We start from the raw sequence: 17968 nt of genomic DNA on the forward strand, positions 1-17968 counted from the left end.
ACCCTGACCAACATGGCAAAAACCCATCTCTACTGAAAAATACAAAAATTAGCTGGGTGTGGTGGCAGGCGCCTGTAACCCAGTTACTCTGGAGACAGACAGGAGAATCACTTGAATCTGGGAGGCGGAGGTTGTAGTGAACCAAGATTGCACCACTGCACTCCAGCTTGGGCAAGAGAGTGAGACTGTGTCCCCCGACTCCCCCGCCCCCCCCCAAGAAAAAAACAAACAGTGGAGTTTTGATCTCAGACTGCAATGGACAGCATATTGCAAAGTGTAAGTTTAGATTTTCTCTCATGAAAGGCAGAAATAAGCAGCCTGCCTGCCTGCCTGCCTGCCTGCCTACCTTTCTTCCTCTTTCTTGCATTGCTTTGCCCTCCCTCCCTCCCTGCCTCCTTTCCTTCCTTTCTCTCTCTCTTTCTCTTTCTCTCTTGCTCTCTTGCTGTCTCTTTCTCTCCCTTTCTCTCCCTCCCTCCCTCCCTTCCTTCCTTCTTTCCTGATGGAGTCTTGCTGTCTTGTCAGGCTGGAATGCAATGGTGTGATCTCAGCTCACTGCAAGCTCTGCCTCACCGGTTCAAGCAGTTCTCCTGCCACAGCCTTCTGAGTAGCTGGATTTAAAGGCATGTGCTACCATGCCCAGCTAATTTTTGTATTATTGTTTTTTTTTTTTTATTTTTTATTTTGAGACGCAGTTTCACTCTTGTTACCCAGGTTGGAGTGCAATGGCGTGATCTCGGCTCACCGCAACCTCCGCCTCCTGGGTTCAGGCAGTTTTCCTGCCTCAGCCACCTGAGTAGCTGGGATTACAGGCATGCACCACCATGCCCGGCTAATTTTTTGTATTTTTAGTAGAGACGGTGTTTCACCATGTTGACCAGGATGGTCTCGATCTCATGATCCACCCGCCTCGGCCTCCCAAAGTGCTGGGATTACAGGCATGAGCCACCGGGCTCGGCCCTAGCAGTCTTTCTAAGGAGCTGAGTAACATGGCTGCGTTTAATTTTTAGAAAAGTATTTCTGGCTGCTATGCAGTGGGACTGATGTATGGTCAGAGAGATGCAGACTGCAGTGAAAACAGACGTCATAATTGAGGCCAAAGATAATATCCCAGTAACAAAGTAGTGGTAGTTGATTTAAAAAAACTTCAAAGAAAAAGGAATTTCATGTAATTAGTAGAATATAATTTAAGAATGCAGTGGAATTTAATTTAGAAACCATGGCTTTTCTTGATGGCATAACTGGAGGACTACCTTTGTGTATAGAGTGCCAGAGAGTAGCCCCATGATCAAAGGGTAGATTTAAATTTCATGGCCATTAAAGAGATCCAGGTTCTAATTCCTGGAACCTGTGGAACTTGTGAAAGTACCTAATAGGTAATAGCGGTTTCTCAAGCAATTCTCCTGCCTCAGCCTCCCGAGTAGCTGGGACTACAGGCACGCCACCATGCCCAGCTAATTTTTGTATTTTTAGTAGAGACGGGATTTCACCATGTTGACCAGGATGGTCTCAATCTCTTGAGCTCGTGCTCCACCCGCCTTGGCCTCCCAAAGTGCTGGGATTATATTCGTGAGCCACCACGCCCGGCAGATGCTGTTAAATGAAGGATACTAAGGATATTTTCCTGGATTATCTATGTGGGCCCTAAATGTAAGACAAGTATTCTTATCAGAGGGAGGCAGAAAGAGATTTGAAGATAGAAGAAAAAGGCAATGTGAGAATTGAAGCAACTATGTTACACTGTTGTCCTCGTAGATGAAGAAAAAGGTGGGCACAAACCAAGGATGATAAGAAAGCAGCTCTAGATGGCAGAAAAGTCAACAGAACAGATTTTCTCCTAAAGCCTCTTGAGGGTCGCCATGTTTTTTATCAGCAGAGTGATAACGTGTTTTCATCTCACATGAAGAGAAGCAGATATTTGGCTTTACACCATATATCTCTCTTGTTAATATTTATTCTAAGCCAAGGCAACTTTAATAGAATATGATATATTTTACTTCTAAAATTAAGGCATCAGGACTGCCAAATCTTTAACAAGCTTAAACATTTAACAAGTTAAACAATACCCCGCCCCCCTCCCACCACCAATTTCTTGGTAGTTTTTGACAAAATGTACTAACGAATCAATTTAGGGTCTATTTTTCTCATAGCTAAAAATAATCTACCTATTAGCATATAGGACAGATAATTTTTTTCCATCTTTTGATACTTCTCTATGTAAATAATAAAGCAACAACTCAGAAAAACATATGATTAGTAAGAAATCATTCACTCATGAGAAATCATCTTGTGTTTTCTCCAAGTCAAAGGCATGGAGTAACTTTCAGTTGATCATATTAAATTAAATCCCTGTACCCTTTATACCCATTTCTCAAGCCAGTGGGCAAGCATTTTGAGTAGACTTCTAAATACACAAGCATAAACACACACACACACACTTTTCAGCAGCTATTAGGCAACCAAACACTTCTTAAAGTCACTGCCTTTTCAAGAAGACACAACTTTCAATAACAAATTTTGAGCCATAAACTGCTTCACAGTCTATACCTCCCTAATAGATAAAATATGTCTGTTTTCAGTAATAGTTTGTAGGTAGCTATATCTTAACATATGTAGCCAAATATATTTCTGCTCATAAAATATAGAAACAAGCAATCAAGGAGCATATAAAACCAATTTATTGGTCAATACCTTTTGTAATAAATCTGATAAAATCTATAAAATAAATGAAAAAAGGATGATGCTGTATAAAAGGTATAAAACTCCTGGTGGGTATTCATGATTTAGAAAATTTGTCTTTTTGGGTTTTTCTTTTATTTTGTCATTTTTCTTTTCTCATTTATAACCAAGAACCAAAAGTCTGAATGATCTTCATTTATATGATTCTTCAATTAGTGACAAGTTAATCTGCATATTTACAAATGTATCTATTTCCTTCCCTACATGTAAAAAATGTATATACATTTAAATTATAATAACATATATAATGTATTGGGCAAAAATGCTTATAAACAATAGCTATTTTTAGGATCTTTTTATGATCATTTATGGTCAATACTGTGGTCTTCTTATATGAACACTATGGTAATTTTGAGACAAGCATTCAAGCAGGAATATTTTCTCATTTTTGTTCACTAATGTACTTCAAACACCTGGTCTGCAGACCATGTGATACATATTTAATACATATTTAGCAAATGTTTATGGTATCCAAAAAGATTATGTTAATTTTCTTGGCTTCAATTTTGAAATGTAACTTATTAATATTACAATGATATGATTTAATTGCATATATTTGTTAACCTTGGGCATGAGGATAATTTGTTTCCTATAGAATTAGTTCTTTTTTTTTTTTTTTTTTGAGATGGAGTCTCACTCTATCAGCCAGGCTGGAGTGCAGTGCTGTGTGATCTCGGCTCACGGCAACCTCCACGGACTCCCAGGTTCCGGTGATTCTTGTGCCTTAGCCTCTCTAGCAGCTCGGATTATAGGTGTGTGCCACCACACCTGGCTAAATTTTATATTTTTAGTAGAGATGGGGATTTTACCATGTTGGCCAGGCTGGTCTTGAACTCCTGACCTCAAGTGATCTGCCTGCCTTGGCCTCCAAAAGTGCTGGGATTACAAGTGTGGGCAACTGTGCCTGACCTATATATAATTCATTTCTATTAACTCAATTATTATTAATGCAATTAATAGAAACTTTCCATAGCTTTGCTTTTTAGGTAAAAAGACATATTTTATGTTCCTTTGCATCTACTTAAGAGCAAAGGACATAGCTCATACTGTGATGAGTTGCTTACTGGAACCATGATTCCTCAGAGTCCATATTCATGGCTTTGTAAAGAACTCTCTCTGAATTGTTATAATGATTTTTAAGATGATAACTCTATTTTCAAATTTTAAATATGGCTAAAGTAAACCATTTACCATTGACTCTATTTACACCAAATATGTATACTCAAGCTTATTTAATATTTTAGAAGCTTAACTTAAGAATTCCCATCCACAAGTTTTGACCCATTAATCCCCCGATAGGTCACTCTGCTTGGTCAAACTAAGACTCCCTGGTTCGGCTTACAGGTGAAATAGCCCTTTTCACCCACTGACCCATCATTTTTCCCCTTGGCGCTTCGGAGCTCAAGTCCAAGGCAGATACCTGAAGCAAAGTCAGTGGGGCCCACATACCTAACAGTACGCATCTCATTAGAGCTCGTGAGCAGGACCTGAGACCCCTCGTGCAGCTTCACGCTCCCTTCAATGCTCCCTGCAGTGGGGGTGCTGCTCCAACTGCGACGCAAAGCAACTTTTGATTTGGCAAAAGCATTTCTTCTGTTAATCTCCTTTTGGGAAGAAACAGAAGTTGTGCTGAAACTGTGATAGGAAATTTCCCAAATATTCACCTTAACAAATACAAAATATTTTATCAACAGGTAAATGTTAACTAAATATTAGGCTATGTGAATTATCTCAGTGGGCTGGAAAGAAAAATATAATTTAACATGAGACATTTTAAAAAAATAACATAAAGCTCAAAAATATCTAATAAAATCATTTATAAAAGTTGAAAGATTGTCCTCTAAGGAATAAGGAATGCTGAATATCCATTTGATCATCAAGAATATGATTTGAAAACTTTTGAAGGAAAGGAAGTGAGATAGATGATTAAAAAGTGACTATTTTCAAATTAAATACAGGAAATAAAAATTCCTTTATAATTTACATGAATACATATTATTGAGAGCATTACATTAAAAATTTACTAAAGTCTGGGCTATTTTTATTTTAAACCTCAAATGATATAGATCTTATTTGCAAATAGTTTGAAAAGTATGTGTTTATTAAAAGTATGTGTTTATTAAAAATATATAATAGTGATAATCATAAAAGATAAAATTTGTTGAGAAGTTACAGATGTAAGGTTTTATAAAATCCAGTTGATAACCATTGCTTTCTAATCCTTAACAGGAAATATTAACCCCTGTTCTTTAAAAGTAGGCAGTGTATTTATGCGTGTTTTAGCTAATGAAAAGAGAGTACAAGAAAATGTATTATAATTCTGTATTACATATTACAACTTAAAAGTTATAGTTTATTTTCTAAAGAAATATTTTGCTGTTGGCATTTTATATATGTGCTGTATATTATTATTCAGTGAAATTTTAGCATACTAAAGAGGACTACTATAGCACTCATCTGACAAAATGAATTAAAATGTGCTTAAAAATTTGGAAATTGAAACTAAAATCTGTTTTCACATAGACAGTATTGTTATTTTCCAATTGGTGTGTCTTTATTACCACCAGTAGTTAGAAATAGTATGAGTTGCTTGCTTCCCCACCACTAGTGTATCAAAAACAAGCCATACGCCAAGTCATGCTATTGTGCACACGTTTATTGCATCAGTGATATCTCTGTTCTCTATCTTTTGTTGGTCTCAGAAATTGATTGCATGGAAGTTTCACATTAGGTCACTGTTGGCAGTATTCCAGTTGTTGGGTTTAGCTTAACATCTTTCAGAGTCGCGAGAATGGGAAATCTCTGAACAAAGGGAGAAAAAAGGATAATTAAAGTATCAAACCTACAGTGCCATTCCTATGGCTAATGACTGTAGGGCTCACTACATCCTGGTCAAGAAGAAACTTAGAATGGCTGTAGAATATTTACTAAGTCTATATATCTTTTATAATAATTTCACTAATGAAATCTAATTTGTAAATTAACATTTTGCTGTTTGCAAAAGGATTGGGTGTTGGTCAGATATAAAAATAACTGAAGTATTTGCAGTAACTACCTTTAGAATGTGGACTTTCTAATAAGAATACTAGCTTATTATACCCAGAGGATTTTCTGCTAAAGAAAGAAAATCCATTGCCTGTAGGGTGGCACACAGACTAATATATGCACCCACACACATTCATATGCATATCTTTTACCATGAATGTTCAAAATATTTTGAACTACGTAGAAATTAACATTCAAATAGTCCTGAGTACAGTAATACAGAACCAAGGAGATACAATAATAAGACTAAGGGCACATATTTTTAAGCCTCATTCAGCTAATAAAAATTATAGAAATTTGTGTTATTGATACATATTTTTATACCACTGAAAACATTTTTAAATCAAAATATACATATTCTTTAGTAATTATTTAGAATATGGTGTATTTGTTCTATATTTCTCTTTTTCTCTCTCTTTTTTTGGGTAGGGAGGAGACATGGTCTTATTATTTTGCCTAGGTTGGAGTGCAATGGTGTGATCACAGCTCATTGCAGCCTCAAATTCCTGGGTTCAAGTGTCCCTCAAGCCTCAGCCCCTCAGCCTGCTGAGTAGGCACAGCAGCATGAAAACCTTTTTTTTTTTTTCTTTTTTTCTTTTTTTTTTTTTGGTAGAGACTTGGGGTCTTCTTATGTTGCCAGACTGTTCTTGGACTCCTGGGCTCAAGTGATCCTCCCGCCTTGGCCTCCCAAAGTGCTATGATTTCAGGCATGGGCCACCATACCCTGCCTACTTGCTCTATTTTCCTAACACAATTTAGAATAACGATAAATAAACTTTAAAATAAACCTCTGCATCTCAGACAATCTCATATACTACTAGTGCTGTAGTTTTTGGTAATCTCATGATGGTGTTCACACTGAAAAGTGAAAAGAGAGAACCAGTGGTTATAAAGCAAAGGTACTAATTTAGAAATACTGAGAAAAAAAGAATAGCAGCCAGAATAGGGTTCAGGGTTAGGAGTGATAAAAACTGAAGAGGTAGTGACGAAGAATGGAATATCATAATTTGAGGTTTTGAAGATATAAAATGTCTTAGGGGAAATGTGAGGATTTTATGGTCATGTTTTTGGTGACTTGAAGTGAAGAATGAAAACTCTGGATTGATAATTTTAAAATACTAATGGAACAATAAAATTGTGATCGATAAACTATGATGAATTTTTAGTATTACGTATATAGAAAAAGCTCTTCAAAAATTTTCTCCCTAAAATTTCCTATTATTTTTCCAGTTTTATAAATAGATAGGCTAAGTAAACTGCCTAATAGCATAAGAGCTCAGAACAAAAGTTGGATTGCAACTCAGGTGCGCTGAGCATTATAAAGGGCTATTGGTAGGATTGTGAGTTGGGAGAGGATTGATGATGTAATAAAATGAACAGAATATGTCAAAATGCCTTATAGATTCCCTCTGGACTTGTACTGATGAGGCATGCAGTTTTTGAAAAATCTTATTCCTAGCTTATAAATGACTGAGAGGTGAACAGTGTAGCTGTTGAGTATTTTAAAGAGGAAAATGAATTATACATAGATATGCATGTATATACAAGTATACAGTTTATGTGTATATAAATTGTGTGAGTGTGTATATATATATATATATGTATATGAATGATAGAAAGGATAACTGATCACTTTATTCCTGTTCAGTTAGATGATCACAATAGGATTTTATTTGCTTATATTAAAATTTATTTGAATAATTAATAGTTTATAACAACATATACATACAACACCATTGACCAACAGCAAAGTGTTCCTTTGGGAAACATGCCTTAAAAAGCTGCTTTCTGTATCAAAGTTAATTAGTTCAACCATTGTGGAAGACAGTGTGGTAATCCCTCATAGATGTAATGACAAAACTGCTCTTCAGCCCAGCAATCCCATTCCTGGGTATATACTCAAATATAATTTTTCCTATTATAAAGCCACATGTGCACATATGTTCGCTGTGGTAGTGTTCAGAATAGCGAAGACATGGAATCAACCTGAATGACCATCAGTGATGGACTGGATAAAGAAAATGTGGTACACATACCCTATGGTGTATGCAGCCGTAATAAAGAACGAAATCATGTCCTTTGGAGGGACATGGATGGAGCTGGAAGCCATTTTCTTTAGCAAACTAACCCAAGAACAGAAAGCCAAATAATGCATGTTCTCATGTGTAAATGGGAGCTAAATGATGAGACCACATGGACAGAGAGCGGGGAAAAACACACACTGGGGTTCATCAGAGGGTGGAGGGGGGAGTAGGGAGTAGGGAGAGGATCACGAAAAGTAACTAATAGGTACTAGGCTTAATACCTGTAAATAGGATAGTCTGTACAAGAAACTGCCATAGTACAAGTTTACCTATGTAACAAACCTGCACATATACCCCTGAACTTTAAAGGAAAAAAAAAAATGCCAAACATAAGATGGCGTGGATTTACTTTGTAACATCAAGAAATTTGGGAACAGACTTAGAATTGTGGATATAAGTTGAATCACAATTGGCTCCTCTGAAAATAAAAAAATTAAGGGGAAAACATAAAACTAATTTGGAATATATATTGGAAAAAAGAAAGTTGTATAAAACATTGTATTCAGTTATCGGAGTCGTACGTTGGTAAAAAAAAATATTGACAGCAATTTAAAAAGATGAAAGGAAAAATTATTTCAGAAACATTTTTGTCTTAACATTTGAAGATAGTTGCTTAAAATTATCCTTTATTGTATAAGAAAATGATTATATAACATATGATTATAAAGTAACTACTGATTCCATATTCTACATAATCACAGATTACTTTTATTGTTCATATTAGTACCATCTCGTTGTAAATATTACTTAGTGATACCTTCTCATTATAAATACTGTTAACAGGATGAAGAAAATGTTTGGAAAACTATTTTTAAACTTCAAACTGAAAGTCAAAAATTAGCCTTAGAGACTCCACTTTTTTTCTATACTTGAAAATTGTCATTGACTTTATTCAGTTGAAAGGCATTAGGACTAATATTGCTTATGTACTTGGTGAATTAAACATCAATCATTGTGACTCAATCAGACAAATTTCTCTGCACATGTTTAGACACACATTTGCCCATGTGCTGAAAACACACACACACACACACACACACACACACACACACACACACACAAAACTAAATTATAAACTACTTAACTGTGTTCACAGCTGAAACTCTACAATGTAATTTTGTTAATCAGGAATTAACCAATCTCTGGGAACACTTTAGACATATGGTCAGAATGCTTGGTACAGTAAATAGACTGTTCTTGTTAATACCTAGCTAGCTCTTTTAGAAACTGTAAGGCAATAAAAATATAATCATTTTAGAATTCAAAGAGTGGAAAATCTCTGAGTTAAAATTTATTGATTTAAAATTAAGACCAATTATGACCAATTGGTTAAGATACTTAATAGCCTCTATGTCATGGCATTTGGGACCAGAATCAACTACCACGGCATCTGACCAGGGCATTTTACCCATGTCTCCATTCACATTAAGTCAATATCATGAGTGATTTAATGTGTGTAGAAAATATTTGTGGTACCTGTGGTTAGAATGACAACAGAAGCCTTCATTCCTGAATTCATTTAAAAAAAAAAAAAAAGGAAAAGAATCAATACTTAGGCTTCTGATCTTCCAGATTATCCTGAGGAGAGGAGTGGCGATTACATCAGTAATAACACAGTCTACAATGGAAAACACAGACTGGAGGGCTTGTTTTTATAAATTAATATGTTTTACAACAACAGGTTTGCTTCTGGGAACCATTACTGAGGAATTATGGAATTTTAGCTTGCTGCTGATGAGAGGGATATTTGAAATTGTAGCTCACTTCTCTCACTTTTTTCTAAGTATTCTTACATAGTTCTACTCCCTTTCCACCTGCTGCTTTCACGGTTAGCACAACTACAACTGAGTATTTATACCCCACTTCTTACCATACTGGTCTCTACTGCGAAGCAGGTAACTTTTCAGGTGGCAACAAAATCATAATGGCCAGACCTAAGACCAAATAGTCCTCTTACCAAGGAACCAGCACCTTCAGATATACAAGTCATTCAATAATTGTTAGAGTCCTGGAATATGAAGCCAGTTTACATTATTTACACTTTAATGAGTGCTTATCTAACTGTAATCATCCTAGAATTCCTCTTAGCAATTGCCAAGAAATCGTTATGTTTATGAAAGGTAAAATGTTAAGAAACACCACAATTTGATTACAGTATGTGTTTTTGGTGAAGATTGTTCCTTAATCTCATAGTGATCATTTTATTTTACCAGGTGATGAAATGAGCTATTGTAAGGAGATAATGAATATATTTTAAAACAATAAGCAAATTTATTATTTATTTAGTATTTATCTCTGTTTTGTGATGAAAAAGCCTATATTATTTTTCCCCTTTTACAGGCACTATTTTTTTTTATAAAGAAGATTACATTTATTCTTGTATCTGTGGGTACATAGTAGGTGTATATATTTATTGTATGCATGAGATGTTTTGATACAGGAATGCAATGTGAAATAATCACATCATGGAGAATGAGGTCTTCATCACATCAAGGATTTATCCTTTATTATAACTAATCCAATTACACTCTTAGTTATTTCAGAATGTACAGTTGTTACTGGCTATAGTCACCCTGTCTTGTTATAAAATAGTAGATGTTACTCATTCTTCCTAGTTTTTTTTTTTTTTTTTTTTTTTTTTTTGCATCCATTAACCATTCCTTCATCTCCCTAGGTGCCCACTACTCTTCGCAGCCTCTAATAACTATACTTCTTCTATGTCAATGAATTCAATTGCTTTGATTTATAGATCTCACAACTGAGAACATGTAATAATTGATTTGTCTTCCTGTGCCTGGCTTAGTTCACTTAACATAATGATCCCCAGTTCTATCCATGCTGTTGCAAATGACAGGATCTCATTCTTCTTTATGGCTCAATAGTACTCCATGTATATATGTACTGCTTCTTTTCAGTCCATTCATCTTTTGATGGACATTTAGGTTGCTACCAAATCTTGGCTATTGTGAACAATGCTGCAGCAAACATGTGCATGAAGAGATCTATTTGACATACTGATTTTCATTTTGGGGAGTATATTCCCAGCAGAGGGATTGCTGAATCATTTGATAGCTCTATTTTAGTTTTTTAAGGAATGTCAAATTGTTCTCCATGGTGATTGTGCTAATTTACATTCACACCAACAATATGTATGGATTCCCTTTTCTCCATGTCTTCACCAGAACTTGTTACTGCCTGTCTTTTGGATATAAGCCATTGTAACTGAGGTCAGATGGTTTCTCATTGTAGTTTTGATGTGCATTTCTCTGATAATCAATAATGTTAAGCACATTTTCATATGCTTCTTTGCCATTTCTGTTTTCTTTAGATAAATGTCTATTGAAATTTTTTGCCCATTTATTGATCAGATTATTAGAGTTTTTTCCTATACAATTGTTTGAGATCCTTATTTATTCTGGTTATAAGTCCCTTGTTAGATGGATAGTTTACAGATATTTTCCTCCCATTCTGTGGATTGTCTCTACTAAGTTGATTGTTTGCTTTGTTGTGCAGAAGCTTTTTAACTTGCATATCAGCATTCAGTATTTGGAAACCTTTGTGTCTAAAGCTAACTCTGTAAGTATTTATGGATTAAAATGGAGCCATAAAGTGACATTTAAATAAAACAGATAAGTCAATAGGCGGAGCCCTTTATTTTTACAAGTGTTAAATTTACTACAAATTTTACTGGAAAAGTTTTGTTATGAAAACAAGAAAGAAATATTAGTCTGTCCTTCTTTCAAGAATTATGTAAATAATAGAAAGCAACTATAATTTGAAATTTCTATTTTTTTCCATATATATCTACATTTTCAGGAATCATAGTTTCACAAAAGCACATATGTTAGTAAGAAAAAGATTGTGGCTAAGACTGAATAAAATACAATAATTTTAATATTTAAACACTTTTCAACATGGAACCAGTCCAATTTTTCTTTCAATGGGGATTTTAAATCTTCATTTTAAAACTGCTTTTGGTTGATGGTAATGAAATATTTAAATGAATTCTTTTAAAAAAGTCTTTTTTCTTGTTAGGCAAATAAGATTATTAAATATCTAGAAATCATAAATAAAATACTCTCCATGACTGTATTAGTACCAGAATACATCATTATAGATGTTCTAAGCGCTAGTACCTGTTCTTTCAGTCAAACATTAGACACTATTCCAGATGTTATTCTGCTGATAATTGTTGAACAAAGTAGAGAAAGTTTCTGCCCTCTTAGAATTTATACTTTAGAAATTATAGCAATACATAGTGTTATAACTAAGACAGTTTGAAGTAAAATAAGCACTAAGCATAATACAGCTTATATGTGCATAAGGAACTAATGTGCTTTAAATATATCATAAAATCTACAACAGTAAGTGTGAGAAGGTATACTGAGGGAAATTATCAAAGCTTCAGGTACTATGTGGCACTTGTTTTGACTTTTAGAGATGGATATAATTGGGAAAGTATGGTCAGGGGTTGTTGGAAGTAGATGAAGGCATTGCAGGTGGAAGAAAGTAAAAGAAACAGAAATTACAGAGACTTAAGAAGTAGCTTTGCTTACCTGAACAAATCACAGTACATCAGAACATTTTAGTTAAAATATATGATTATCTTACTATGTTAGATATTATAGTATGTCCTCTACTCAGTGTTGTAATTTTCACACCCTCATTAAGCAGGTAACACTATTTCTGATGTGCCTTGAAATTAAGTAGCATGCTTAAAATTATATAACTCATAATTCTTTTTTTAAGTTCCATTTTAGGTTTTTGGGTACATGTGAAGAACATGCAAGATTGTTGCATAGGTGCACACATGGCAGTGTGATTTGCTGCCTTCCTCCCCATCACCTATATCTGGCATTTCTCCCCATGCTGTCTCTCCCCAACTCCCCACCCTCCGCTGTCCCTTCCCTGTTTCCCCCTGGCAGACCCCAGTGTGTGATGCTCCCCTCCCTGTGTCCACGTGTTCTCATTGTTCAACAGTCACCTGTGAGTGAGAGCATAACTCATAATTCTTAGAGCCTAAATTTAAATCCTGGTCATCTGTCAATGAATTCCCAAAATCTTAAACATTGCAGTAGGTTCTCAGGTTTTGTTTTTGTAAAAATGTGTTTGTTCTGTTTTCATAATTGAAGCATATTTTTGCTGGGTATAGAAGTCTAGATTGGCAGTTATTTTCTTTTACTCTATTATGATGTTGGCCCACTGGGTTCTTGCTTCTGATATTGGGAAGTAAGTGATGATCTTTGATCTTTGTGTCTCTTTGAAGATAATTTGTCTTTGTTCATAGGCTGCCTGTATAATTTACTACTTGTCTTTCATTTTCAGAAGTTTTAATCTAAATAAAGTTTTATATGTATGTTTCCAGCATAGATCTTGAGAGCTTTCTAAATCTTTGGATACTCTCTTTTTTTTCCCATCTTTTGATAATTATTAGGCAGCAATTTTCAAATATTGTTCTTGCCCAATTTCTCTACCTTCTTTTGTGATACTCCAACTAAATAAATATTGGCTGTTTTCATTAGTTCCTATATTTATTTTGTTTTCTTTTATGACTCATATCCTTTATATAAATATTTCTGTCTGTATATCTTTTGCTAGCAAGTTTATTAATTCTCTTTAATATATCAATATAATGCACTAATTTATCAAATTTCAAGTTATAGTTTTCAAAATCAGAGTTTTTCTATGTGTCTTTTATAGATTTCAATTTTCTAGTGTAATTCCTTCTATATTTTTATGCATATTAATCATAGGTGTTTTAAAATTTCTATCCAATAATCATATATCAATAGTCTATTTCTACTGTAAGTTTATCTCTTGACATTTGGTAATCAGTATTTAAGAAACTTTTTTATTGAATGGCACTTTGTTTCAAACATTGGGAAGCTCCATCTAATGTTACCATCTTCCAAAGAGGATTAATTATTTTTTATTCTGGCAGACAGAATAGGAATATATGATCACATTTTAGTCAAGTGTGATTTTCACATGGTTTAAGCTGGGATCTTTTTGCTGGTTTGTTCTTCAAGACATTTCCCTCTGTTGTGTTCATTGAAAGCTAGAAGTGTTTAGCAAGACTATTAGATATTTCAGGCCCTAAATTTTTATCTTTCTTACACTGCTAGACTACTAATGCTTTTTTGTAATTTCATACTATAAATGCAAGGTTAAGAGGGAACAAATGCCTCTAACAAATAGGGCTTAGCAAATTTTGGGCTTACTTCTCTGTTCTTCTCTTTAAGGACCTGTCTCCTTGACCAAGCTGAATGCTATTTTCTTTTCATTCAAAGAAGTTACTGCAAACTCCAGCTACTTCTTTCTGCTTACCTAGATGCAACTATTTATCTGATTGCAAATGGGCAAATGTCTTGATTTGAAAAGCAGAGCCGACTGTAGTCTTAACTTAGCTTGCTTCTTGTCTGTTTAACTTTAGAAAATCTAGTCAACTTCAGTTGTTCTTGTAACAATTCAATGATTAATATATTTTACTCAGTTTCTACATTTGTTTTTGGTAAATGGATGTTTGGCAGGGTTTAAAAAAAATTATTGTTTTTTAGATAGTTTTTGTTAATATAAGTACATTCCCATTTAGTGTTCATTTGCTAAAAGAAAATTTTTAGAATATTATTGAATTTTATAAAATATTTTTCTGCTCTGAAATGATAAAACCACTTTTTTTCTTCTCTAAAATATTTTCTGGTATTGAGGCATATTTCCATTTCAGGCATATTTCCAGCTCAAATTATATAATGTATTTTAAATATGTTACTTTATTGATTATCTAAATTTATGTTTTTTGGAAAAAACTTCTTGATCCTAGGAAGATTGGCTAAATTTCTATTCATTACTATATGCTCACCAGATTTCAGTAGCTAGGTTTTGGTAGTTTCAAAAAATAAGTTGAGTAATTTTTCCTGTTTTTCTTTTCTCATCATCTATATGGCATAAGAGAGGAAATAAAAACTTGGGAGTAATTTTGTTTGAGTCTGTGTGAGCAGATCTTCTGCCTTTGGTGTACTTTTAAATGTCTGTTGGTTTAGTATGACTTTTGGTTTCCTCTTGAATAAATTTTTCTCTTTTTTATTTTCTTATATTTGTCCACTTCACCGGAGTCTTCGTTCATAAATGACATTTTGCTAGAGTCTCTTGCTCTTCCTCCTTCTTTGTTTCTTCCTAGTCTGGTTATCTCTTATTATATGGCTTAAATGTTTATAAAAATAAATAATGTATAGATGAATAGTTTTGATCCAGTCATAGTTCTTTTGCCAATTATTCCTTGACATTGTGAGGTCTAGACTGTTTTGCCTAGTGGTAATGACTGCTACTAATTAGTGAAAATTATTTATCACTAGGCTAAGAATATTGTTGTTATTACTGCCTGCAAGACTTAAGTTCATTTATGAAATAGAAATTGTTAGTACTTTACATATGAAGGCACCTGAGGCTTGGAGAACTTGAGTGGGTTACTTGGAAAAATTAAGTAGTTTAGTAGATATCACAGACAAAATTATAAGATGATCTTGGAGATTCCCATGTCCTGTTGTATATGCCCTGTCAAATCTCCTCCACTTGTGTATGAGTGAAACTGTAAATATGATGTTTCTTCCGCGATTACATTACATGCAGAAAGAGATTTTACAATGTAATTAAGGCCCCCAATAAGTGACTTTTATTTAATCAAACCTGGTTGTTCTCGATGGGGCTGCCCTAGTCAGATGGGCCTTTAGCAACGCTAGAATGAGCAGCAGAGATTCTCCTCTTGTCCTTTAAAAGAAAACAAACTGGCGTGCTGTGAGAGGAGGAGGTCCTGTGTCAAGAGCCTGTGAGTACCTTCTAAATGCTGAGAGTAGTCCTTACCTGGTAGCTACCAAGAACAGGTCGAGACCTAAGTCCTACAAGCAGAATGAAATGAATTCTGCTGCAGTCATTGAACTTGGAAGAGAACTCTGCTTCCCAGATGAGATCCCATCCCAGTCAATACCTTGATTTCAGCATGGTGAGACCCCAAGCAAAGGATTTAGGTAACTCACACGTACACACTAACTGATTGAAACTGTGAGACAGTACATTTACGTTGTTTTAGGACACTGAATTTGTAGTAATTGGTTAGGCAGTAAGAGAAAACTAATATACTAGATGTCTAGAGATTTAATAAGCAGCAGAGATAGTGTTCAAACATAATCTCTAACTTCAAAATCCTTCCTCACAATTATGCTTCCTATCTTTAATACATTCGTTACTGATAAAAATTCAAACTGTCTTTTGATCTGAAAAAGTGAACTACTATAGACTTTATGCAATTACAACCGTCAAATTTGACAGCTTTGTCTTTATTTTTGTTCTCACTGGCTGCAGAGTTCAATATACTAGACCTGTCTTTTTATAGTCTTCTGTCTTTTCTGTCTCATGCATATTTTCAAACTACATAAAACTGTTTTATCTAAATTTGGTAGGAAGAGTAATGTCTGATTTGTACTGAGAGGTAAAAAAATTATAAGGATCTAAATTAATAAATCATGCCAACCTTTGCTCCTTTTGGTAAATACATTTTAATGATATTGTCCTCTTCTATTAAAACTGGCACAAAGTGTGCTTTCAAAAATAGTATTTTACTTTAATATGTAGTTACTGTACTGAACAGTGCAAATTTAAATAACAGTTATTTAAAATTACTGGAATTAATTATTCAGTGTTGAATGAGAAACTTTTGCAGTAAGAATATCTAAACTCAGGAAAATGCTTTTGAATCAAGTAAGACACTGATGAATAAAAATTCTTGAACTCTGGGTTATTTTCAGTTGCCACTCTTTCTTTATATTTACATTTTTAAATATTTAATTTTAAAATTCTGTTTTCTTCATCCTTTCACGTTTTTTCTTGGTACATATTTCATCTTATCTGGAGGTTACTGAGCCTGATTCTTTAGTAATAATGATATCTGAAATTGATAATGTTCTACTAATTATCAAATTACTAAGAATACTAATAATTATTAGCTTTTAACAAATATATAGATTTAATAGAAAAAAATTGATTTACTTTTTGACTCACTAAATTTGCTTCAAACTATTATTGAGGCATCAAAATAAAAACCAGCAGTGTGCTTATGCTTTTGTCTCTATAGAAATAATGTATACCCTTTAATATGTGAAATTTCAGAACATAAGTAATGGGTATGTTCCCAAGATTTTATGCATATGCCATTTATGCTACTGAGTGGTATGATTTTCTCCCATTCACCACAGCTGATGTTGTCTTGACTATTGTAGAATTGCTTTCATTTTTAAATAGCATATTCATTAAACAAAATATAATCATTATATTAAATTTTTATGTATTTTCCCTTTTAATGTTTATGAAAAAGAAAAAAATAAGCCAAATGCAATCAATGAAAACTGTGAATGTTACCATACTCATGGAAGAAGTTAACAGTGTAGGCAGCACAGTACATGAAAAAAACGCTGCTACAATCCAGTAAACCTTGAATACTATTAGAGAATATTCTGTGGGGAGAATTAATATGTATGTCAGGAATAAAGGGCAATGTTGGTAAGGTGGCTTGCATTCCTGTGCTTTTCACTAGTTATTAAACTTGGAAAAACAACGGGCCCTGTTCAACAAAAACATAGTACTGAGTAAAACTTCTTATACATTTAAACTCATGAAACCTAAATGCACATACATGGGGCATTCATTTATTTTTCTTCTGGTTATTATGTTTCACTGTAATGTTTGTAAAAAAAAAATGGCTGTACAAATGCAGCAAAATGATAAAGAATCATTTTGAATTTTGTTTCGGATACTAACTTCAGCCTTTACGTTATTGGTCATATCACATTTGTTCTTTTTTGTTTATTTAATCAGTATTAATTAAACATACACAGGGTGCTAGATGTGTACAGAAGGCTGAGATATATTAAACTAAGATGTATTCTGTAATCTCAGGGCTCCTACTCCTCACATTGTGCTTGTAAGTATAGAGACTTCTTAGCTCTATTCAAAAATGGAGAAACTGGGTTGGCATTATCTAACACACCTCTGTCAAATAGAAATTAAATAAGATCCATGTTTTTTATTTAACTATTCTAGTAGCCACTACAAAA

At 33.9% G+C, this 17968-nt stretch overlaps 1 protein-coding gene across 1 annotated transcript in view; it reads left to right on the top strand.

Annotated features, from left to right (window-relative positions):
* The window catches only part of LOC141584199 (uncharacterized), a 195700-nt gene that overhangs the window by 34260 nt on the left and 143472 nt on the right, over positions 1-17968 (top strand). The gene's annotated exons all lie outside the window — the stretch shown is intronic.

The sequence above is a fragment of the Saimiri boliviensis genome, chromosome 4, assembly GCF_048565385.1.
Source record: "Saimiri boliviensis isolate mSaiBol1 chromosome 4, mSaiBol1.pri, whole genome shotgun sequence".
NCBI lineage: Eukaryota > Metazoa > Chordata > Mammalia > Primates > Cebidae > Saimiri > Saimiri boliviensis.